This window comes from Epargyreus clarus, unplaced genomic scaffold, assembly GCF_041222505.1.
Source record: "Epargyreus clarus isolate Ecla_fem2 unplaced genomic scaffold, WU_Ecla_fem_2.2 ptg000036l, whole genome shotgun sequence".
Lineage (NCBI taxonomy): Eukaryota > Metazoa > Arthropoda > Insecta > Lepidoptera > Hesperiidae > Epargyreus > Epargyreus clarus.
In genome coordinates, this window is record NW_027332241.1 from 6,178,913 (window position 1) to 6,204,249 (window position 25,337).

General features: G+C 35.3%; 1 protein-coding gene across 2 annotated transcripts in view; it reads left to right on the forward strand.

The window, feature by feature from the left end:
• Positions 1 to 60: 60 nt before the first annotated feature.
• LOC140756995 (homeobox protein PKNOX2) overlaps positions 61 to 25,337 on the forward strand; it is a 47,123-nt gene continuing 21,846 nt past the window's right edge. Inside the window, exon 1 of one of the 2 annotated variants that reach the window (XM_073092542.1) lies at positions 61 to 409. The gene's annotated coding sequence lies outside the window, so the exon portion shown is untranslated. Of the gene's footprint in view, positions 410 to 977; positions 991 to 25,337 lie in introns of those variants that run through there. The other variant, XM_073092543.1, reaches the window with a different exon arrangement.

Consider the following 25,337-nt stretch of genomic DNA (forward strand, 5'->3'; position numbering starts at 1 on the left):
CTTGTCTAGCAAATGCATTAGAGCGAGAGGGGGCGAAAGAGCAGTCCAGCACTGATCGTATTCTGTCGAGGGTGTCGCCATTTTCGTTTTGACGAATATTGACAGCACAGCAGACAGACAGTGGCGCGGCCGTCGACACAGCGTCTGCCAGATTATTTTTATTATGATTGTGATTCACAAAACGTACCGACTTATTTAATTTTCATGCAGTGCATCTGTTTACGGCCAATCAATAAACGCCGAACGATTTATCGTGATAAGTGATAGACAGAATCGGCTCTCGGTTTTTGGTGCTAACCTCTTTCTTTTTTTTACTTGGTGTTTTTGAAGACTGCAAGACTGTGATCGATATGTGCAAGACGTATTACAGATGACTCCGCGTTACGTATCGCATCGTTGTGTTTTTCTGGTGAGTTTTTGCTGGTTATGCCACTTAATTCATGCAATGTAGTATAATATATGCTTACTTATCGACATAATTATGTATTAGGTAGTTTATTTGGACATCCTGAATGACATGCAAGTCTCAATGTGTGTTATTTGTTGCAAAAAATGATGGTCTCTCTTTGTTGCGGTAGCTCCAGTTTGTTTACGAACTGTCACGGGCAGTATACGGCCTAAGATATATTGCCTGGGTTGGCGACTATGCGTGGGCAAGCTGCGCAAACGAAAACCACCCTTCTGTTTAAGAGTATAAAGACGATTGTTACCTAACTGGTACAGCGATAACAGCCCGTGGAATTAATTTATCACACGCCGCGCTTGACAAGTTGAAAACATAAATTCGACCTTGGCGCTCCACGTGGTTTTAAGTCATTGCGCTTTCTTTCTACGCGATTCTTTAGAATCGATGTTATCGATTTTTTGTTTCATTTTTTATGGGTCAACATGGTCATTAATGATTATTGTACATCACTATTTTCTCGTTTAGTTTCTTTTTATTTGGTGTTCGATTTTTAAATAATTTTGTGTTTTGGCGTTTGTTTTTATGTAAGTATAATTGCAAAAGGTAAATTTAATAAAAATTATCACTGAGTACCGTATAATAAATTAATTAAGCACTATCTCGACTATCAACGCCTAAGCTTAATGTTTACTACTGAAATTTTATGCGTTTGAGATTACCTAAATTATTTGTTTGTTTCTACGCATAGATTAGTATTTCTACGTATGTTTCATAAAAATTAAGTATTTAAAAGATACGGCATAGAGATGGTGTTAAATACTACGTAATAATAACTCGCGGAAAACAGTTTTTCTCTTATATTTATTGAATATCTTACACAAAGGCTTGAGTTGTGTGTATTTTTTTTAATGGTGTTTCACGGCTTTGGCTTTTTGCCTTTCAGCCTAACTTTATTGTAATTTGGCATTGACTCTGAGTTGTGTGTAATAAGGTATATAGATAATACATTTTTTTTTTTAAATAAAAGGTAACTATGAAATACTAAAGATACTAATCTTTTATTATGTTAAAACAAGGATAATAAATTTATAACTAAATAACAAGCAAATAATTATAGCTAAAAATATATTTTAGGATTAAAACTTCAGGTCACCTGGAGAAGCCTATGTCTCGAAATTTTGTAGATAATATTACATGTATATACAACAATTATACAAAAGTTTAAGTAAATATTTTGCTACTTGATTGTGAACTAAACTGAAACTAAGTCAAGTTAAGAAGTAAAAGAAGTCTGTCATACCATGTCATGAAGAGTTGCGGTGACTTATAAGGAAAAATATATATATATATATATATTTATATATATATATATTTATATATATTTAATTTTTCTAAGTTCTTATTAATTGTATAAAATTGTATAATATATATTCTTATCTTGTATTTAATGTAAATTGTAGTCTTATTATCATTATATTTAAATCTACTAGAGCGTCTATTCTGTAAATGCCGTGTTCACCTATAATTGTGGGTACACGACTTATTTTTCTAACTTTTGCAATGTAATTTATATAAGTGTATACTACGTTGGTGAACCTTTAATAAATAAATAAATAAAAAATATTATCTAATATTTCTTAAAAAAATGCAGAATATAGAATTTAATTTAGGAAAAATAAAGTACGCATTTAAACAGGCATGTACGTTTTTATGATGATTTTATTTTTTCACAGTTACTCAATTTTTATTCTGAAAACTCTGAAACTCTTAGTAAGATACTTTCTGAAACTATGTTATTGATTTTTAATTTTATATATAAAATTCTCATGTCACAATGTTAGTTACCGTACTCCTCTGAAACGGCTTTACCGATTTTCACCAAATTAAATATGCATATTCAGTAGGTCTGAGAATCAGCTACTATCTATTTTTCATGCTCCAAAGTGGTAAGGTTTGTGCACCCTTAACATTTTTTTATTTATATGGCGACACAACGTTTACAGGGTCAGCTAGTAATGTTATAAAAATATACTTTGAATAAAATATTGGGATTGTTAGTTATATAGATTATATCTAAATTGGGTATCAGTTGTTGATAATTGATAGATTCCTGATATTCTTGATAGGTTGATTGTTAATGACGAAACCACATTTTTTTAATTCTCAGTGAAAAATAACTTTATATCACGGCGTGCGTAAATTGACGTTTTACGCACGCTTCGCGTGCGCAAAACCCCCATTTCCGACCCCGTAATATAAAATTTTATACAACACGCGGACGAAAAATGTTTTTCTGACTCGTGTGATTGCAGTCCTCGCCTGCGGCTCGGCCTGCAAACTCACACTTGTCAGAAAAAAATTTTTCGTCCTCGTATCGTAATGTACTATTTTAAACAGTTGTTCTAACAATTACAATTAAATGGATAATTTTCTTTTTATGACTTAATTAAGATGTTCTGTTCAAAATGAGCATGCAATCCATCTGATGGTAAGTGTCTACTGCCATCCTTCGACATCTGTAATCAACCCCAGATAAGATTAGATCCTTAGCTGAGGTCGGCCACAGATGCAACGCTACCCCTGAGGAATAAGCTGGAACACCTCAGAAAAGTATGTCTCCCTTACCACACCCTTCAAACCAGAACACAGTGCATAACACTGCTTATTATTACTGCAGAAATAGATGTGGCGGTGGTGACACTTCTAAGTTCAAAGTGTTGTCGTTGAATAAAAATATGTAAAAGTCTTTAATAACATATACATACTAGCTAACCCGGCAAACATTGTGTTGCCATATAAATAAAAAAATGTTAAGGGTGAACAACCCCTATCACTTAGGGGTATGAAAAATAGATAGTAGCCAATTCTCAGACCCACTGAATATGCATATAAAAATTGGTAAAAAGCGGTAAAGCTGTTTCGGAGGAGTATGGTAACTAACTAACTAACATTGTGACATGAGAATTTTATATATAAGATTATATAATTAAATTTGATTAATGATAAGATAAATTAATTTTAACATTATCATAGATCTAAGAAATTAAAATGCATTCTTTTTGAGATTATTATCATTTGTCTAATTGCATTTTGGTGTATTAATTAAGATGTTTAATATTATACTTAATTAGTCATCTCAGATTTTATCAGTTATCAAGTTTTCGTCGAAATTTCTGTATGTTTATTATCATTCTGTTCCCAAAAGAAAATTGGCACGTCAGAATTACTTGCACACTGAGGATACCATACCTCAAAATTTTCATTTATTTTTCATTTTTAAGCTATTGCATAGCTTTTATCGCGGGCTTTGAGCGCGGCGACCGAATCGAGAAATTCCGTAACGAAAATTCCTAACACCTTAATTCGTCAACTTGAAAACAGATGGCAGTAATACACATTTTTTTTAATTTTATTTTAAGCTATTGCATAGCTTCTATCGCGGGCCTTGAGCGTGCAGATCGAATCCAGAAATTCCGTAACGAAAAAAACCTAACACCCCCCACTCCGACCGGCACAGCGGTGATACTTTTTAGTAGCGATCTGTGCGCCCCGGGGCGCACACGCCAGTTGACGGGTTAATGACTTTTTGCATACTGCATAAATAAAATAAATATATAATTCTAATTGCATAAGTTGATAAAAAATGCTATGCAATAGCTTTACCGCGGCAGTCTCCGAGTGCCACACGTATTTTAATATTTGTTATCATATTAGCCAAAGAAGTAAAAGCATTGTGAAAATTAGAACTGTCTACCTATAACAGTTTAAAAGATAAAGGGAAACACGCCGAAAAATATTTTTCGATCTTTTATATACATAATCTGTAAAAATTTCAAGTGTCTATCTATTACGGTTCAAGAGATAGATCCCTGCGACAGACGGGCAGACAGCGAAGGCTTAGTATTAGTAATAGGGGTTTGTTTTTACCTTTTGTGCACCCTAAAAAATTGACGAGCAAAGCATGTTGAGGTAGAAATGACCGTCCGTCCTGTCACCGCACCGTCCTGTCACGGTCGCCATGTAAAGAATAAGCAGGCTCGTGAGGGATTGAGAGGCGTATTACTGTGTTGAATAGATTAGTAAAGATACTTCGTCGCCTTGAAATTGAATGAAGCTACAAACGGCTTATTAGTAAGTTCTTTTTTTAATTCTTGACAAATAAAAACATTTTTAGAGAAAATTTACGAATAAATAACTAATACTGCGTAATTTACGTAATAAATAACTAATTATTTCAAATATTTTAGGGATATTTTAGCATGGAGACGTAGCAAAACTATTTTACGCAACTACATATTTCAATTCTCAAAACTGGGTACATTTTCTTGTTAGGAGTGAGTAATCTTTACTAATCTATGCTCTATTGACGTCTTTATTATTACTGCTTAATATTACTCTTACACTAACTTATACACTATATGGCTCAGCTCTACACCACAAGAGTAAGAAATAAAAAAAATATCTGAAGTGTTTTTTTTTATAGCAGCTACTTTACTTCCAGGCGCGTAAGATATCACAGTATTTACACAAAACTTAAATATGCATAATAAAATAACGTTATCTTACATCCTTTACGAATTATTTCAAAAATGTTTCGCTCGTCTCAAGTCTTGTGGTAACAAATTACGAATTACAAAGAACTGTCCCGCTGTATAGAATAATTAAGAAAACCTTATCTTAGCACATCCTTACAAATTAGCTATTTCGTGTAAATTTAGCAGTAATAGCGGAAGATAGCGGGCGGTTTGCGTGTTAATATTTTGAGTGTATTCACTTTGCTTCTGGTGTATGGCTATGTATTTGAGAAAATGTGTCGCTTTCAAATCAAATCAAAACCAACATTTTTTTTTAATTAACAATAGGTTCTTTACAGAGCACTTTTTGAATGTCGATATAACTACCACCACTTCACAAGGTGTTTCGTTATGGAGAAGAAGCGGCGAATAAAACTCCATAACACACATCTTTTTAAAAAAATGTTTTTTACAATGTTGAACTTAACCTAATGGTACATGTGGAGCTGGAACTACTTCGGACTACACCGTTTTGTCAGTAAAATAATTACTTAGTTTATTGTACGCTTTTTTACATAGCGTTTGTTTAACGACATGTTTGAACTTTTTTCTGTGAGATTCAAAATGTGGTCGGGTATTTTATTGTAGTAGCGAATACAGTTACCCATGAAAGACCTAGCCACCTTACATAATCGATGTTCTATTTCGATTAATATTTCTATTTCTAGTATTAAAATTATGGTGGTTACTATTTTTTTCAAACATATCAGTGTGTTTTCTTATATACATAATACTTTCATAGATGTATTGACTATGTCAGTTCTTATTAGTGATCGAAGATGTCAATACATCTATGAAAGTCCGCTTTCTTTTATTTTAGCCATGTTAGTGTTGTTAGATACTAGTTGTAGCAGTTTTTACGCATTTTTCATATAATAGGTACCTGTTCTATGCAGTTACAGACATGTGTGCCGTCAGCGGTCACTTACCATCAGGTGCACTGTATGCTCGTTTACTGCAAGAATGATTTATGAAAAAATGCGCAATTATAAAAAAAAAATAACACTCCAAGTTCCATATAGAACCAACTAAAACGTGAACCTAACTGTATACAAATCATTTTTCAAAATTGCGAAGAAGTGTCTTACTCAACAGAAAATTAACAAAGTCTTACGTACCTAATACGTTCAACGTACATCTTTATAAATCCGGTATCACGTACATTTTACAGTAATAGCGGAAGATACCACGCGGATATTTGTGAAATTTCACTTTGCTGTATACAAAGTGGTAGAACTTCTCATGTTTTGAGAGCTGTAGCACCTCTTTATTTCTTTATTTCTAGTAAAAAGCTGTTAGTAGATCTTACAAATGTTTATTCAGTATCAGCTCATCTTCAAAAATATTTGCTGCCATTATATGAAATGAAATAATAAATCTTTTGGCCTTCCTATATCATATAAATTTACTTGTTATTCTTATACTCGTAGTTAGCGGATAGTTCTTCAAAGTAAATTTACTTTGATTTTTAAGCCTTTTTACTGATTGCTATCAATTTTATTTTGGCCTTTTAAAGTGAACAGTAAAAAAAATCTTTACGTTCTGTGTGATGATTAGTAGTTTTCATATTGCTTCTTAAATCAGATTGTAGTAGATAGCGGGAAAAAATGCACATCTCAACTCTTAGTTAGAATTTGTTTCCAATGAACACCCACATATCGTACAACCTTTGCAAATATTATTATCCACGATAGCCGAAATTTGTACCAGATAGCGCATGTTTACGGAAGTCTGAGGTATATTTCCTTTGGCCGTCGAGTTCATTTTTGGGTTAATCTAATATTTTTGGGGAGCAAACTAGTAGGAGATAAGTCCTGTGGGTTTACATGAGAATTTCCGGGTAACATCCGGTTATCCTGGTTATCATTAGGCATGTCGTTAAAGCTTGATGCGATGGTTGAGGCATTTTATAGGAATCGTAGTATTAAACTGTAGGTTGGTTTTAGGTATGTCAATGTGAATTTTAAAGGTGGTAGAATTCTGTAGCAAACGCATCTGTTATCGATTATATTTATTTTTAACTAGGAATTACTAACTTTCATAAAGCTTGCTTCAAAAATTGACAGTGTAAAGGTGGTTTGACTACGGTGTCACCACCGACACACCTATTTCTGCCTATTAAACAACAGTATTAAGCGCTGCTGTGTTCTGTTTTGAAGGGTGTGGTAAGGGAGACGTATTTTTCCAAGGCATTCCAACTTAGTTCTCAGGGGTAGCGGCGCGTCCTGTGGTTGACCTAGGATAGGACTTAAACTATCTGGGCTGCGTGTTCGTCTGCTAATGTTATAATATTATTGTGACGGACTTTCAAACAAACTTTCAATCATTTTTGTGTTTTAATACATCGTAATATCAATAATATACATTCTCGTGTAGTTATTAACTAGCCTTTCCGATATTCTTCTCTATGTAATTTCGCTTTAGATCATGTGTCACGGGATATGAAGAGTGAAAGCAAAATTCTAATATTTCTGTTTGATCTTGGAAGAATTAGGTTAGGTTAAGTTACAGTTCATGTAATCACTTGCTAAAGCGTATCTTTAGTAAACTATCGTTCGATATGTGATGGCGATTAAATAAAATGTTAAATCATGCGACTAATTAACCAGATTATAAAAGTAACGTACAATGATAAGCTTTTAATGAAAGAGACCTTGCAATTAGGTCTTATCTGAGCTATCTTAGTGCATATCTTAGCTAATGCCCATGACTCATTTTTTTGGATAAGATTTTGATGACATTGAATTATGGAATTAGCTTGATTAATGGGTTACGGTTTCTCTCAAGTCAAAGGTGGTAGAACCCTCTGTGGTTCTACTCCGGCACCACCTCCACACCTATTTCTGCCTAATAACAGCAGTGTCAAGATGGAAGAATTAGCTTGAATGGGTTACGTGTTCCCTCAAGTCAAAGGTGGTAGAACCCTCTGTGGTTCTACTCTGGACCACCTCCATACCTATTTCTGCCTAATAACAGCAGTGTCAAGATGGAAGAATTAGCTTGAATGGGTAACGTGTTCCCTCAAGTCAAAGGTGGTAGAACCCTCTGTGGTTCTACTCCGGCACCACCTCCACACCTATTTCTGCCTAATAACAGCAGTGTTAAGAGCTTCTGTGGCAATTCATGCTGAATTTGTCCCTTTTCATGGTCGTTACAACACATATTATTGTAATAATTGAATGTACATTTTATTGTCCTTTTGTTGTTGTTTTATTTTTTTCTTTTGTTTTATGTTATTTTTATTTTTTTTGTCTCTTTCTATTACAGTATTTCATTTGTGTGGTAATTATCCTAATAAATGTTTTTTTCTTTCTTTCTTCTGTACTTTGCTTCGAAGGATAAGGGAGATATTTATCTGAGGTTTTGCAACTTAGTTCTCAGGGGTACCAACGCATCTGTGGTTAACCGCAGATAGGAATCTAATCTTCCGTGGGTTAATTAGATACATGTATGGGTAGTAGCCATTTACCATAAAGTGGACTGCAGGTTTGTTTGCTACTTGATAATTAATAAAAAAAAACGTTCAAACTTATTCCTCATAAGTGACAAAGCACTGATCTGCTTCAGTTAGTTTGATAGTGATATATGTGGAATCGATTCTACATAGAACGGGATGGCAGTCACCGCTTACCATCAGGACTGTACGCTTATTTGATACTTGCAATGTTATAAAAAAGTGTTACCTGCTGCCTTGGATGAGTAAAATACATAGATTGATCACTCCTAACAAGAAAGTGTAACCACTTCAAAAATGTCCCTAAAATGTTTGAAATATTAATTTTTTACGTAATATAATTATTTATCTTGCGCCGCTTCTTCTCCATAGCGAAATACCTTCCGAAGCGGTGGTAGTTTGTTGACTTTCAAAAAGTATTCTATATGAATCAATTTTGAATAAATGAGATTTGAATTTGAATTTATACGTATACTAGCTGACCCGGCAAAACGATGTGTTGCCATATATATAAAAAAATGTTATGCGTGATTAACACTTATCACTTAGGGGTATGAAAAATAGATAGTAGCCGATTCTCAGACCTACTGAATATGCATATAAAATTTGGTGAAAATCGGAAAAGCCGTTTCGGAGGAGTACGGTAACTAACACTGTGACACTAGAATTTAATATATAAGATTTTCTCTAATATGTTTTTTATTGGTCAAGAATTGAAAAATTAAATGATAAAATCCTCTTTTTGGGGACTCAATTTCAAAGCAGAGAAGTATCTTTATATTTTATTAATCAAAGCCTACTTAAAGTTACTTGCTTAAAATTTTGAACCTAGCCACCAATATACAATATATTTTAGGCCCGTACGCAAATCACAGCAGACTGTATATTATCCAGATATAAATAAGAGAGTCGTCGTAACTTCTAGTTTAGTGTTATTAAAATCTGTCCACGAGTGTTGAGGCCAGGCGTTTTGATTTAACGGGACAGTCCCATCTTGAATGGGAATGGATGTAAATGCTTATGGGACTGGCCAAGTCTGTGTAATGAGATATAGTCCGTGCCAAACTGCTAGTCAGCTCTGAAGTTGTTGCGAGCAGGTGTAGTCATACAATTTGCTGTGGCGACGCGATTCGTTTCTATATTCAGAGCGGACTAGCAGTTTTACGAGGACTATACAAGCGTTAGTGGTTTTGAAGGTGATAGAACCCTTTGTGGTTTGACTCTGGCACCACTGTCATATCTATTAAAAGTAGTGTTAAGCGCTGCTGTGTTCTGGTTTGAAAGTTGGTAAGGGAGACATACTTTTCCGAGGCGTTCCAGCTTGTTCCTCAGGTTTAGCGGCGCAACTGTCGTCGACCTCAGGTAGTAATATCTAATCCTATTTGGGATTGATTACAGATGACCATGAACGGCAGTAGACATATCACCATCAGGTGCATGCTGCATGACTGCATGCTCGTCTGCTACTCGTATATTATAAAAAATTGACATTTCTGTATCTTAAACGTGTGAATCAACTTCCAGATGATGGCTGGTAAAAGAAAAGTACTTGACAATTATTGTGCATAGCTGTATGTTTAGTTATAATGCCGTGTCTGTATATTATGAATAGGACTTCTAATGACTAAGTTAGAACGATTGTTATAAGCTTTTCTACCAAATTAATCTTTAAATGATATTACAGTAGCTGAAACCATGGCTATAAGGCAGAAATATGTATTGAGATGAAGGTACTGACGTCATGAATGACGAACTTTATCGCTTTCAGAAAAAAAATGCAGAAAAGAGAATCAAAATTTACTATTTAAAATCTATAAATTATCTATAAAAGTATATAAATAGACAAATAGTCTAGTCAACAAGTTGAAAAACGTGAAAAATTGAGATATGAGAGATAGTTCATTCAATTAAAATATACATCAAGGATTTTTCAACACTTAAAAAATGCATTTTTGATTTTAAATTTTAAGCATATATAAAAATAGTTTTGTCTACTGATTTTTGTTTATGAGCTATTTATAAGCTGTAAATATAATTATTAAAAAAAATGGAAAATTATAGTTGAATTTATAAACTGGGCGAACCTTCTTTCTAATATTAAGTATCAACATAAATAACAGGCTTAAAAAGTGGCAATTATTGTTCATTATATTTAAAGCAAGTTTACCGTTTAAAACAATTTAGTCCCATATTTCGGTCTACAAAAGTTGGCAGCCGTGCCCATAACTCCGGCTCACCAATTATACCGTTGGCCGTGGCGTCACTTGCCAGTAATGGCGGCCGTTCCCGCCTTTTTCGCTGTCAAAGCGCTTTTTTCGCGGGAAAGCGTGTAAAATTCGTTCAGTTTCTACACTCCGGACGGGTATCTAGGTGTTATTGTATTTTAAATTTGTTGGACCTTAAGGAAATTGTTTTATTAAAGATAGTAATATTTTGTGTTTTAAAGGCTCGGTTCAAATATTCAATATGCTTGTGTCGAGTTCGTAATGTTAAAAGGTTTTAAGGTTAATTGTAAGGAGAAATTCAGTTTTATTACAATTGTTCGACAATTGGGTACTTGACAGTTATAACAATAAAATATGAAATATATCCAATATGATAGCTTATAAGTAAATATAAATTATGCAGTATTTAGTATAATTTTTAATACGTTCTAAGTATTTTAATTTTTTAAAAGAAATTTTCGATTTTTTATCTGTGGATTTTAAATCCCAAAACGGCGACAGTGCTGCCTTAAATGTCAGATGACGTCACCACATGCATAATAAACAAGACAAATAAAAATGATATCGTTTGCTGTTAGAGTTGGTTGAATTTATGTTGTGAACCGAAATGAATCCACGGTATATTACAGCTGATAGCGTGAATCTGCTTAAAGAAGATATACAATGCAATAAATAAAAATGAATACAAAAACTTCCGTGAAATAACCTATGGAAATCACAAATAAACAACGTAAGTAAAATATTCTTTATATTTACATTTAATCATTTCGGACAGTTAAAACATTTCTTAACCGATTTCCGATAGAAGAAAGGTTGTCTTTAAGTGATTATCAAGCTTTTTAAACTATATTTATATTCTTATGTGAACTGCTCTAAGGTTATTTATTGGTTATATTTATATTTTCAGATCTTCGCGACATTCGTATAGTAACGACGCTATAGGGTATGTGCAGTTTAAGAGGCAGGCAAGTTTGTATTTCATGAAAAGTAAAAGTTGTCCTGAATACAAGGTACATCAAAAGTCATGCTCAGTGTCCTCAGTCCAGTCATGGGACTGTATATGAAAAACAAAGTATTATTAAATGTGATGAATGTCCTGCCTCCCAAGGATGCAGCAAACATGATTTAATGTGGAGTCATAGAAAGTGAGGAACCAAAAGTTTCAAAGGTGGTCAGCACTCTGAAGTACATAAAGTAAAGGAAATGGGAAATAGTAGTTCTTTACTTGAGTAACAAGATGAAGGAAGGAAAAAGACCATACAGTTGCTGTTATTGCACTACAGATTTCTCAAAATGACAATGATAAAAATTATATATCTAGTTGTTACAGAAAATAATTTAAAAAATGAAGAAAGTACACCCTCTAGCAGCACAAAAATTCAGCTTAGCAAGAGCTTCAATATACAAGATCTTCGATATTCGATATTAAATATGCTTTGAGGTTATCTGTAGTAAATATTGTAAATGTAACATATAATGATAAATATATACAAAAGTTTTATGGTGTGTACTCAATAATAGACCCATATAAACCAACAAACAAAGCAGTCGGTTAATAAAAGATTAAAATTAGCAAATCATGTATTTTTAATTATACAGTCCTGTAAGTTAATCCGTGAACAAGTAATAATAACTAGTTTGTTTCTTATTAATTACAGAATGAGGCCTTAAAATAGAGAATTCTCGTAGACGTCTTTTAATTCATTTATTCTATTCTTAACTAATACTATTCTAACTCTATTTTTATTGTAAACATCTTTATAATATATGAATACTTTAACTTGCTGTTTTGTTCTGATTACATCCGGGTTTGATGATTTAGAGTAGAGGAATCACTCCTTATTCTTTTTTCTCATTAATACTTCTATTATATGTTTGAATCCTCTGTCTGCAAGTTCTTTTAACGTTTATGAGATTTCGGTTTAGGAACGTGTATAAGCAAATTTGTTAGGATATTTAGCGATCGTACTTGTACACATCGTCACTGCACACGTCTTATAACTTGTCATTTATTTCAATTTTAGTTATAAAAGCTAAATAACTCCCTATTTTCATCCGAGCGTTGTTTGTTTACAGTATAATGACGTTTCGCCACAAAATGACACTTGCCTGATTTAACGCGACGTTCCGTTCACCGTAAAGAAACTTTGTTTTTTATTAATAAATAGCCCTTTTTTCGAAAAAGTGATCAATGAAAGGCATATATAATACGTATACTAATTCATTACAACACTTTCCCAAAAAGTGTCAAGTAGCCAATTTAACCCTACTTTGTTGAGTTAGGCTTTAACTAAGCCATAGATTATTAAAGATTACTCACTCCTAACAAGAAAATGTAATCAGTTTTGACAATTGAAATTGTCACTGTCATTTATTTTCGTGTTTGAAAAATATAAAAAAAAATGTAGTTTTTAGATTATTTACGAATGAAACGATATTTCACCGCACTTTTTTTTCGATTTTGTGTTTTTGCACTACTTAATTTCACAAGTCGGCATTGTTCCCCGTAAATTACACCATGACAATCATTAAATGGCACATTTGTCAGCCGTTTAAGCCATTTAATGGCTTCCTTCAATTAGGTACAAGACGGTGAGATATCTATACGTATCTATGAACTAAGTTTACAAAATAGTTGGAAACCAAAAAACACGGCTGTGTCATGTTAGATATAAATACGCCAATACACAGGATACTAACACGGATAGAATAATACTTTTGTCTGTCTCGACACGTGTCTGACACGCTATGTAACTACATAAACTTACCGACTATATACATAATCTTGTAAATTAACTTACCTACTGAAACTTATTCGCTTAACATTATAACAAAAGTTAAGAGCTGAAATAGAACAAAAGGAAAATAGCTGAAGGATATAACCTACGCAAATTTAGTAGTTTTTCTGCGAACTTTAATGATGTTTTTGCGAACTTATTATATAAGCGCACTTATTTTTTATGATGACGTAATAATTAGTTGTAATTAGCTGTTGTATTTTGTGTAATCTGGTGAATCGATGATCAGGACTTGGAAGTGTTTGGGGCACCATCGCCACACCTTTTCTGACTATAACAGCAGTGTTAAGCGCTGCTGTGTTCTGGTTTGAAGTGTGGTAAGGGAGACATGCTAATCCGATATCTTCTAACTTAGTCCTGAGGGGTAGCAACGCATCTGTAGTCAACTTCAGGTGGGAATCTAATCTTGAAGGTGGTAGAGCCCTTTGTGGTTCGACTCCGGCGGCATCACCGCCTCACCTATTTCTACCTCATAACAGCAGTTTTATGCGCGGCTGTGTTCTAGTTTGAAGGGTGTGGTAAGGGAAACATGTTTATCTGATGCGTTCCAGCTTAGTCCTCAGTAGCGGCGCATTTGGCTGACCTGGGGTAGGAATCTAATCTTATTTGAGGTTGATTACAGATGCCTATGTGCGGCAGTAGCCACTTACCATCAGTTGGACGGAATGCTCGTCTGCTACTTTTATATTTAATGTCTCCAGTTGAATTAGAAGTTTGTAATATTTATGTGCTGTAGTAGTGTCTCTGTGCGTGCGTGCTTGCGTGCGTGCGTGCGCGCGTGTGTGTGTGTGTGTGTGTGTGAGTGTGTGTGTGTGTGTGTGTGTGTGTGTGTGTGTGTGTGTGTGTGTGTGCTTGTGTGTGTGTGTTTTGCAGAACTCTCAGGCATTTAGGTGAATTTTTCTTACCGCTAAACGGCTTAGCAATAAATTATTTCGACTTTAATCCAGAGGCTGACTGAGATACTATTAATTATCTTACTTCCATGTATAATACATAGTTTCTGTACAAAAGAGTCGCACTGTTCCCCAAAAATAAAAATTTACAATTTTTTGGTGTTTCTCTTCATAACCAGATGCTACTGTTTTATTACCTTCTCGAAAAGAAATGAAAATTGAAATCCAGTTTAAAATGTTTTGGGTGTTACATAAAGAAAGGAAGCCCCAAGCCGAAAATGATCTAGATTTAGGTCACCCAGTTGACCCAGTGTCTTTGTCTAGGCGCTATTACCTTTGAATACGGTTTTACTAACTTCCAAATATTACGAAATTGTAACATGTATTTACCAAAATTTTAATATGAATCTCTCATGGAAGGTATATTAAAAAGTTTTTAATAATATGCCTTATTCTAAATGCTTTTGGTATTTTTCTTATGAAAGCAAACGAAGACCAAATTGCCAACTTTTTTATTAACTTGGTCTGGTAGTAAGTATAAAGGAAACCTTGTAAATATTATGTAAACGATGATAGAGTAACTGATATTATTGAATTGATCTAATCGACATGGACTCTGGCAATGGATCCCTCAAGTAAATAAGATATGCTTAACATTTGCCTTGTTGGATTCATTTCGTTAGATTCTATTGATTTTAGTACATACATGAATTAATAAAAGCTTTTAGTACAAATATTATGTAACTACTTCGTAAAATTGATTTCTACTTGAGAAACAGCTTGGAGGTAGAAGAACTTTGTATTTTCACTTCGATTTTTGTCGGTATAATATAGGAGTAGCAGATGAGTATACAGTCCACCTGATGGTAAGTGATTATTGCCGCCCATGGATATCTGTAAGCTACAGCTACTAAGATAGAACGCCTCGGAAAAGTATGTCTCCCGTACTGGAGTTATTGATGCCATACTTTTTTCAGCAATGTACCGCTTTGAAGAGTGTGGTATGGTAGAAATACTTATACAAGGTCTTCCTTAATAGCAGTGATAGCCTAGTGGTTAAGAAACTCGGCCTCTCGATCGAGGGGTCCGAGGTCCAAATCTCAGGCACCCACCTCTGATTTTTCAAAATTATGTGCGTATTAGAAATTAATTATCACTTGCTAAACGGTGAAGGAAAACGTCGTGAGGAAACCTGCATACCTGAGAGATTTATAAAAAACAAATCTCAAAGGTATGTGAAGTCTACCAATACGCACTTGGCCAGCGCGGTGGACTATGGCCTAATCCTTCTCATTATGAGAGTCCAGCAGTGGGACAGTGATGGGTTGACGATGATACGATGAAGGTCTTCCAACTAATTAATCAGGGGCAGCAAGGCATCTGTGGCCGATCTCTGGTAGGTATCTTATCTGGGGTTCGTATAGATGTCTATAAGCGGTAGTAGCCACTTACCATCAGGTAGGCTGCATGCTTGTCTGCTACTTTCATACATAGATTAGTAAAGATACTTCGCCGCCTTGAAATTGAATGAAGCCACAAACAGCTTATTAGTTAGTTCTTTTTTTGAATTCTTGACAAATAAAAACATTTTTAGAGAAAATTTACGAATACATAATAAATAAATACATTTTTCAAATATTTTAGGGACATTTTAGCACGGAAACGTGGCAAAACTTTTCTACGCAACTATATTAATTGTCAAAACTGTTACATATTCTTGTTAGGAGTGAGTAATCTTTACTAATCTATGCTTTCATATTACAAAAAAGAGAGAATAAAGTAACGAGAATAAATAAAGATCAAATAAACGTCGTATTTCTTGCTTTTATCTTAATAATCTACAAATACACAATTCACAAAAGCGTTGATAAATCGAATCACGATTTTAATAAAACCAATAGTACAACAGGGAATCCACTACAATATATAATTCATCCATCCTAAATCATGTCGCGAAATACCCAGACGTAACGTGACGGCAAAATTAAAACTACAAACGAATACGTGCTGAATACAAAGGATTGAAAGCGGGGTCGGCCATACTTTTTCCGTACCCGACCGGAAGAGACTCGAATGCGAATTCAAATTTGGATAAAGGGATGCTGATTTGACTTTTTTCGCGGCAACGCAGCGTTTTGTTTTCCTGTTTCTGTAAGAATTGGATGTTGACTAATCGAGTGATAAGTTGGGAGTCCATTTTCGTTGTATTGAAGATGTTTTCTTTATTCTGTTTGTTATTAAATTAGTTATTGGATAGAAGACAATAAGATTTTCGTTTTAAGTTAGTATAAGCCAAATGTCATGGAAAAAATACTTTTTATTTATCATCTGTTGGTAAACCATATATAACGGGGATTCCACCTGAAGCCGATCACAGATGCGATGGTACTTGTAAGAACTGATATGGTCATCTCATATCTAAGTCAATTAGCATCCACATCCTTCAAACGAAATATAAGAATTGCTGCACGCTAGGAAAAGTATGGCGGTTGATTTTGTCACCTTTCTATTTGGAGAGATATATAAACGGAATTTTCTATTATTTAGAGAGATAAATAAATTGTGTGGTAAAGGAGACGTACTTTTTCGAGGCGTTCCAGCTTAGTCCTCAGGGGTAGCGGTGCACCTGTGGCCGACTTCTTATAGGAATGTAATTCTACCTGGAGTTTATTACAGATGTCCATGGGAGGCAGTAGCCACTTACCATCAGATGGATTGCATGCTCATCTGCTACTCCTATAAATAAAATCCCTAATATATTCGAAGGAAATAGGCACTAATATATCCCTGCATCCATAGTGATAAATCAAAAAAATTATTGTTGATTCTTTTTATAGATATCATTACGAAACATAATATTCGATATGAAGAAATCAATTAACACACACGGAAGTAAGCTCAAACTAGTTTGATACATCTAAACTCTATATAATTATGTATAATATTCACAGATGAAATGCGCATTAAATTTATCGATGTCCATCATAAAATTAAATTAATTATAGTTTATAGGAAACCGATTAATACTTCGAGTTATAGGCCTAAAATTAAGATATAAATTGCTGTAATAGCTTCTGTATTTTTTATTTGTGTCGATGTGTTCTTTTTTAAACCGAGTAAACAGTCATCTTAAACCATAGACAAATACGTCATAGGCGGAAGTACATCTAGTAATAGCTTCTGTATTATTTATATGCACTGATATGTTCTTGTTTCAGACCTAATTAGACGGTCATCTTACACCACAGACAAAATACGTGATAGGTGGAAGTACATCCAGTAATAGCTTCTATATTTTTTTATCTGTAGTGATATGTTCTTCTTTAAGACCTAATAAGACAGCCATCATAAACCATAGACAATACGTCATAAGCGGAAGTACATCCATTTTAAAGCGGGAACATATGTATTCTTTTTAATTTTATCCACTTGCAAAATTATCAGCAATTTCGTTATAAAATTTCGTAAATAAATACAAGATTTTCGGAAGTTGATCTGTTATTCCGGGCGTACTGTGCAGCAACTCAATATTTGAACAGATGTGCTTTTGGGGAGGCGCGCGAAAATGTTATTTTTATGCGACCTACATGGAAATGTCGATGCTAACCCTTGTAGGGTTGTCGAATGTTGTATCGATAGTATTGATTGATTGTGTTTTATACTTTCGACGAGCTTTTGCCCGCGGCTTCGCTCGCGTTACGAAGTAATATTTCCATCCCCTATTTTATCCCCTTGGGGGTAGAGTTGATTAAAATCCTTTCTTAGCAGATACCTACGTCATAACATCTACCTGCATGCCAAATTTCAGCCCGATCCGTCCAGTGGTTTGGGCTGTACGTTGATAGATCACTATGTCAGTCAGTCACTAATCACCTTTGAGTTATATATATTTAGATTATTTGAACGTAGTGGAAACGTTGTTCGTCTTCAATGGAATTCTTCAATTCCATCGTCACACCTTTCTGCCTTTAAATGTATACCGCATGTAGATATTTATGCAGGTATTATAATAAGAAAGTTAGCTTTTAAAAATACTTTTAATTTTGCTATTAACGTACTTAAATTACGTTCATTATTTATATTTAATTTATCGAATTTTACCTACCAATGATTGACAACGTCTTGGACGAAGAATTTGTTAAATGCTAAAACATTAGATAGATTGAATATTAATAACGGCGTTATAGTTATATTACGTTCGAGTTCATTGAAAAATCTGCAAATTTTCTATTCTAGTCATAGATAAGTATAGATATCTCACCGCCTTGTAATTGAAGGAAGCCATTAAATGACTTAAGCAGCTGACAATTCTGTCAGCCGTTTAATGGCTGTCATGGTGTAATTTACGCGGAATAATGCCGACATGCGCATTTAAGACACGAAGTCGAAGAAAAGTGCGAAGAAATATCGTTTCATTCGTAAACCACCATTACATTTTTCTAATATTTTTCAAACACGAAAATAATTGACAGTGGCATTTGTCAAAAAGTTACATTTTCTTGTTAGGAGCGAGTAATCTTTACTAATCTATGTTTCTAGTAAATACTCTTTTCCTGGCCTAATATATAAACAAAGTGTGTGTTAAGTAAGTTATCATAACGCGAACCCACCCCTACCCTACGTATAAGCTACCCTTTCCGCGCTTCGGCAAGAATTTGTATCTTAATACTCGCCTTCTCTATTATTTAAAGAATATTACCATACATTTTGCAGGGTAAGAAAACTGCGGCTTTTTCGGTGTTGCAACACTAAAATATTGTTTTCCTTTTTTACTGGCTAAAAATGTATATCTGTAATTAAAAAATAAATGACACTTTTAATCCTTAAGTTACTATTTCTATGAAGAAATGTAATACCTTCTAATTATAAAAAAGTTATATTTCAAATGAAACTATATTTTTTTAAAACTTTAGACCCCAAAGGTTAAGTTTTAATACAAATACCTGAATGTTCACAATTGAGTTGTAAACAATATAGAATATCTAGAATAGTAAAAATAATATTTTAAGATTATTACAACAAGTTTATCATAAAAAATAAATCCTTTATAAAACTGATTTTTAAAATATCTAAAATAATAAATAAGTAATGTTATTACTTTAGTATAGTCCGCGTAAAACTACTAGTCCGCTCTGAATATAGAAATGATTCCGTCGCCATAGCAAATTGTATGATACACCTGTTCGCAACAACTTCAGAGCGGACTAGCAGTTTGGCGCAGACTATATTATTGTCAATGAGTAATAGATGCGTCATTGACTTTGAACCGACATTTCCGGTTTATTCTTACCAGTATAAAAATGGACCAATTTCCTTATAAACTTTTGCGTTCCCTTTTTTCTTTTTACACGAAAAATATGGACCTTTTGTATATTTGCTACTAAGTAAGCGAATAAATTTTGTTTTTCCTTTAAAAATAAGCTAATATGGAAAATATTTTATGTTTATGGACGCATCGATAGGTATTTTATCTATTAACAAAGTGCTTTTACAATTGCGAAACTGTTACTTATTGATATAGGAGTAGCAGACGAGCATGCAGTCCACCTGATGGTAAGTGGCTACTACCGTATGGACATCTGTTATCAACCCCAGATAAGATTAGATATTTCTGACGTCGGCCACAAAGGGCTACTCCTGAAGACTAAGCCGGAACGCCTCTGAAAAGACTCCCTTACTACACCCTTCAAACCAGAACACAGTAGGACTTAACATTGCTGTTATTAGATAGAAATATTTTAGTTACACTCTAATAGTTGGGGCGCCCAAGAGGGGATTTCGGAAGTGTCTCGAGCGCGTCAGACTAAGATATGGAAGATACCTTACACCCTGTAGAGTATCCTAAACCATAAATGAGCTTTCTATGTCGGGGGGTCGAAAATCGATCACAGGACATGCTCGAGCGTGGTCAATTTTCTTTTTAATATAAAAGAAATAATGCAAGAAAACGGGAAACGTCATAATCTGCCAATTAGCACACGTCGAAGTAGTGAAAAAAAGTCATTTTGAAAAAAAAACATCCTGTATTATTATTATGCTATTTGATAGTGTCACTTATTAGCATGAATCCCTGGGAAGTAATGATGCATCACAAACTAAAGGAAAAGGCTCATTTTTAGGAACATTGTCATACATTCTCATACATTTTTTTTCAAATCGTCAGAATGAGAAAACCCCCCGCTGAATCGAAAAGTATCATATAACCTTTTCTTCATTCTAATGTCTAATCTACACAATCGTATAGGTCCCAATGACGCTCGATTTTCTACACATTTAGCATCCTGGGCTCCTACTATAAGTTAAATCTGTGAATTAACTTTTTAAAAGTAAACTGTTATAATAGTAGACAATCGTAATCCATAATATTTAAAAGCTCTACAAAATACTTAGTTTAATAAACAATTTAATAACAACATTTATCTGATTAGTTTATCGAGGGCTATCGATTTTAATTGTGTAATATTTGACATTTTTATCTGTGAATTTTGTTCGGATTATAAAAAATATCTGTTACCAAATCAGTAATATTAATTGTTAATTGATAACTTATCTTTATAATATGTTGTTAGCTGTGACGAAAAATATATACAGAAAAATAATGCAGTGAAAAGAAACTTTTTATAATATAGGAGCATAGATTAGTAAAGATTACTCACTCCTAACAGGAAAATGTACCCAGTTTTGACAATTGAAATAGTTGCGTAAAAAAGTATTGCCACGTCTCCGTGCTAAAATGTCCCTAAAATATTTGAAATAATTATTTATTTATTATTTAAATTGCGCAGTATTAGGTATTTATACGTTCGGCTTACTAATAAGCCATTTGTGGCTTCATTCAATTTCAAGGCGGCGAAGTATCTTTACTAATCTATGTATAGGAGTAGCAGTTTGAAGGTGGTAGAACCATTTATGGTTTGACTCCAGCGGCACCACCGTTACACCTATTTCTACCTCATAACAGCATGTTAAACGCTGCTGTGTGCTAGTTTGAAGGGTGTGGTAAGGGAGACATACTTCTGTGAGGCGTTCTACCTTAGTCCTCAGGAGCAGTGACGCAGTGGTCGACCTCAGGTAGGGTTATCTAATCCTATCTGGGGTTGATTACAGTTGTCCATAGGTGGCAGTAGCCACTTACCATCATGACTGCATTATCGTCTTGCACTCCTGAGGTCGGCTAAAGTATTGATCACACAGGACTACATTGTAACGCCTCAGAAAAGTATGTCTCCCTTCCCACACCCTTCAAACCAGAACACAGCAGCGCTTAACACTGCTGTTATTAGGCAGAAATCGGCGGTAACCACAAATGATTCTACCACCTTTTGAGTTATATAAAAATGAGACTAAAACCTGATTAAAGCAGAAAGTCTTCAAGTATTCCATATGAGAATCACGTCTCTCATCATATAAGTCTGTTTATTGTGATTTTATACGGAGCGTTGATTTGCGGGCCGCAGGGTTCGCTTATTGCATTTGTTATGGTGACACAATAATCCTCATTTAATATATTGTAGTGGCTTAATTAAAAAAGTAGGCGTGTTTAAACTTGTAAGCAGTTATAGGTAATTCTTTGGCGTAATAAATATGTAATTTGCAAGGACTAAATTGAAACGCTTCATATAGCTTTGAAGGTGGTAGAACCCTTTGTGGTTCGACTCCGGCGGCACCACCGCCACACCTAATTCTGCCTAATAACAGCAGTGTTAGGCGCTGCTGTGTTCCGGTTTGAAGGGTGTGATAAGACATACTTTTCTTAAGCGTTCCAGCTCAATCTTCAGGGGTAGCGGCGCTTCGTGGCCGACCTCAGGTAGGAATATCTTATCCTATCTGGGGTTGATTACAGATGTCCATGGGCGGCAGTAGCTTACCATCAGGTGGACTGCATGCTCGTCTGCTACTCCTATATTATAAAAAAATATATATATAGTGTCTCTTCGTTGTCGTTAGCCCACTGTCCCACTGCTGGGCACAGGCCTCCTTCTCAGGGTTTAGGCCACCGCTGGCCAAGTGGGAATTGGTGGACAATACACACATACAAAAGCAGTGATAGCCTAGTGGTTAAGAAACACGGCCTCTCGATCGAGGGGTCCGAGGTTCAATTCCCAGGCACCTCTGATTTTCAAATTTATGTGCGTATAAAAATTTGATTATCACTTGCTTAAACGGTGAAGGGAAACGTCGTGAGGAAACCTGCATAGCTGAGAAATTAAAAAAAAAATCTTAAAGGTATGTGAAGTCTACCAATAGGTACGCACTTGTCCAGCGCGGTGGACTATGGCCTAATCCTTCTCATTCTGAGAGGAGACCCGTGCCCAGCAGTGGGACAGTAATGGGTTGATGATGATGACACACATTTGGGAGCGTTTTTTAAAGGACTCTAAAACGAGTGGGTTTCCTTACGGTGTTTTCTTATAAAATCACGTGATATTCAATTACTAATATGTACATATCTTTGAAAATAAGAGTTGCCATCTTCAATTCGTACCTCGACCCGCCCAATCGAGAGACAGATTTTACCACTACTTACTATTGCTGCTAGAACAGAAATAGGTGTGGTCCTTTTGGCAAAGGAATGGAACCAGAGTCCTCTGAGAGATTTTACCACTAGCTACTAGTGCTGCTTTAACAGAAATAGGTGTGGTCCTTTTGGCAAAGGAATGCAACCACAGCCCTTTGAGAGCGTTGCTCCGTCGGCCTCCTTCAAGTGAGCATGATGCTCGCCACACCATCCGGTGTGAAGGATAGTATGCAGCCACACATAGCCACTTTCTTCTCGGGATTCCTGGCTGAGCAGTTTGAGCTCCCACTCTTATCGCCCTCAACCCTGGAAGCTCCATTTGAGCCGCCTCTTACGAGAGGCAAGTTATACCGTGTTTTTTTTTATATATTTATACCCAATAATACGGCAGATGGGCAACCTGGTGGAAAGCAGTCACCGTCGCCTATGGACATTTGCGACACCAGAGGAGTCGCCAATGCATCGCCGGCTTTGAAGAGCTCTTTTTACACCCCTCTTGAAGAGCCCCATGTCTTGGCACTGAGGGAATACTACAAGATACTCTTATTTTGGTCCCGGAACTACAGGGACAATTTTAAAAATACCCGTGCCTACTAGAACAGTTATATTTTCAAAACAGTAGCTCCATCTTCGATTCAAAAAAACATTTTTGAGTTTATACCAAAAAACGACCCGTTTACGAGAATTATCACAACTTAACACCTATTAAATGTTCCATCTGAGTCTGCGATGCTAAATGCTCGTAATTTGGTTGGTGTGTGGTCTACGTACGTTGTATGGTATAAGTGATGAACGTAAAGCGCTGACGCGCGTGGTGGAGTCATTATCGGTTTGACGCGCAGAGTTCCGAGATTGATCCCTGGCCACATAAATAAATGGTGAATTTAGTACCAGTTCTGAGTCTGGCTGTTTGTGTTTTCTTATTTCTTTCCATGGCACCCACTGTACTGTGAGTATAGAATGGGTATTTTTGTGGGAATTTCGCTTAATTGCACGTGACCACAGACTGATTTGTTTTTATTTAAAGATTTTTTTGACAAGTAAATTTATAACAATTGTGTAACCTGTGCGATGTGATACATTTGACGCTGTTTCGAAAATATTAAACGTATTTTGACACCGCCAGGGCTTGAATAAATGGTAATAAATCTACATAGTCTACATAGCGGTTAACGCTTGGTTAGATTGAACATACTCTGTCTCTGTAGTTCCGGGACCAGAATAAGGCTACAGTATCCCCTGCCTGTCGTAAGAGGCGACTAAAAGGGGGCTTCCGGGGTTGCGGGCGGCAAGAGTGGGAGCTCGAACCGCCCAGCCAGCGGCCCCGGGATGGACGGCGGTATGTGTGGTCGCATACCGTCGTGAACACCAGATGGTGTGGAGAGTTCCAAGCTCACCTGGGCGGAGCCCGACGGGGGACTCCGGTTGCGTTCCGTTGGAGATCCCGGAGTCCTCTACGCAGCGCCGAGGACGGCCACCGGGGGGGTTTTAGTGCGGTAAGAATCCCACATAACCCCGTGCCGCTCCCTCGGCATAGGGTACCTTTTGAAGGTTTCCCCCTCGTTAACAAAAAAAAAAGATTGAACATGCTCGCTGCTGTTTACAGTGCACGGTAAGCTAGGCGTAGGTGCTTTCATTGGAAAGCAGTAATTAAATAAACCATGCCCAAAGCCTTATATCGTGATTTAAAAAATATTCGTCACGATTTTCTCACTAACCTGTCCCATTCTGTACCATTTTTCATTGTTTATGCCTGTTTAACGCTGTTTGTCCACCGCCACCGTTACGAGATTTTGACGGCAATATAAAACACATTGGAGCTTGTCCATACACTGCCGTCACACGCGTGACAGCTGGAACAAATAAACCACCGATATCGGTCGCGGTGGACAAACTATCGCCGTCACGACATATTAAAATCGGTACCAAAATAATCTCGTTCTCGGTATCGGCTCGGTGACGGTGCGGTACCAAACGACCTTATAGTCGTCACAATTTAATAGGCTCATTTTGACACATGCCATCGCTAGGCTCTAAGCATGTCACATACAAATCGATAGCCAGAGAAACCGATTTTTACGACAAATCGATTACAACCCCACATCGTATCGTATAGATTACCTACTTAATATTTTGTAAACAGAATATTTATTTAATATTTTTCTAAATTATCTAAATATTTATTAAAAAGGAGAAAAGAAAATAAATTCTAGCGTAATTTAAAAATTTAATCATGTTTAAAAGATTAAATAAGGCATCGCTCGTAAACTGTATTTTTTTCCGTTTTATTATTCACTAAGGAACAAAGTCTTGATTATTTTATTGTTGTTATGATGAAAAAGTGAGAAATAATTATTTATTGGTAATTCTAAGTTTCGATTATTTGAAAGTTAATCGATTATGGTTTCTTCCGAATGCTTTGAAGCTGCAATCTCTAACCGTCATGTGATCGTAAACTGCCTACTAAAA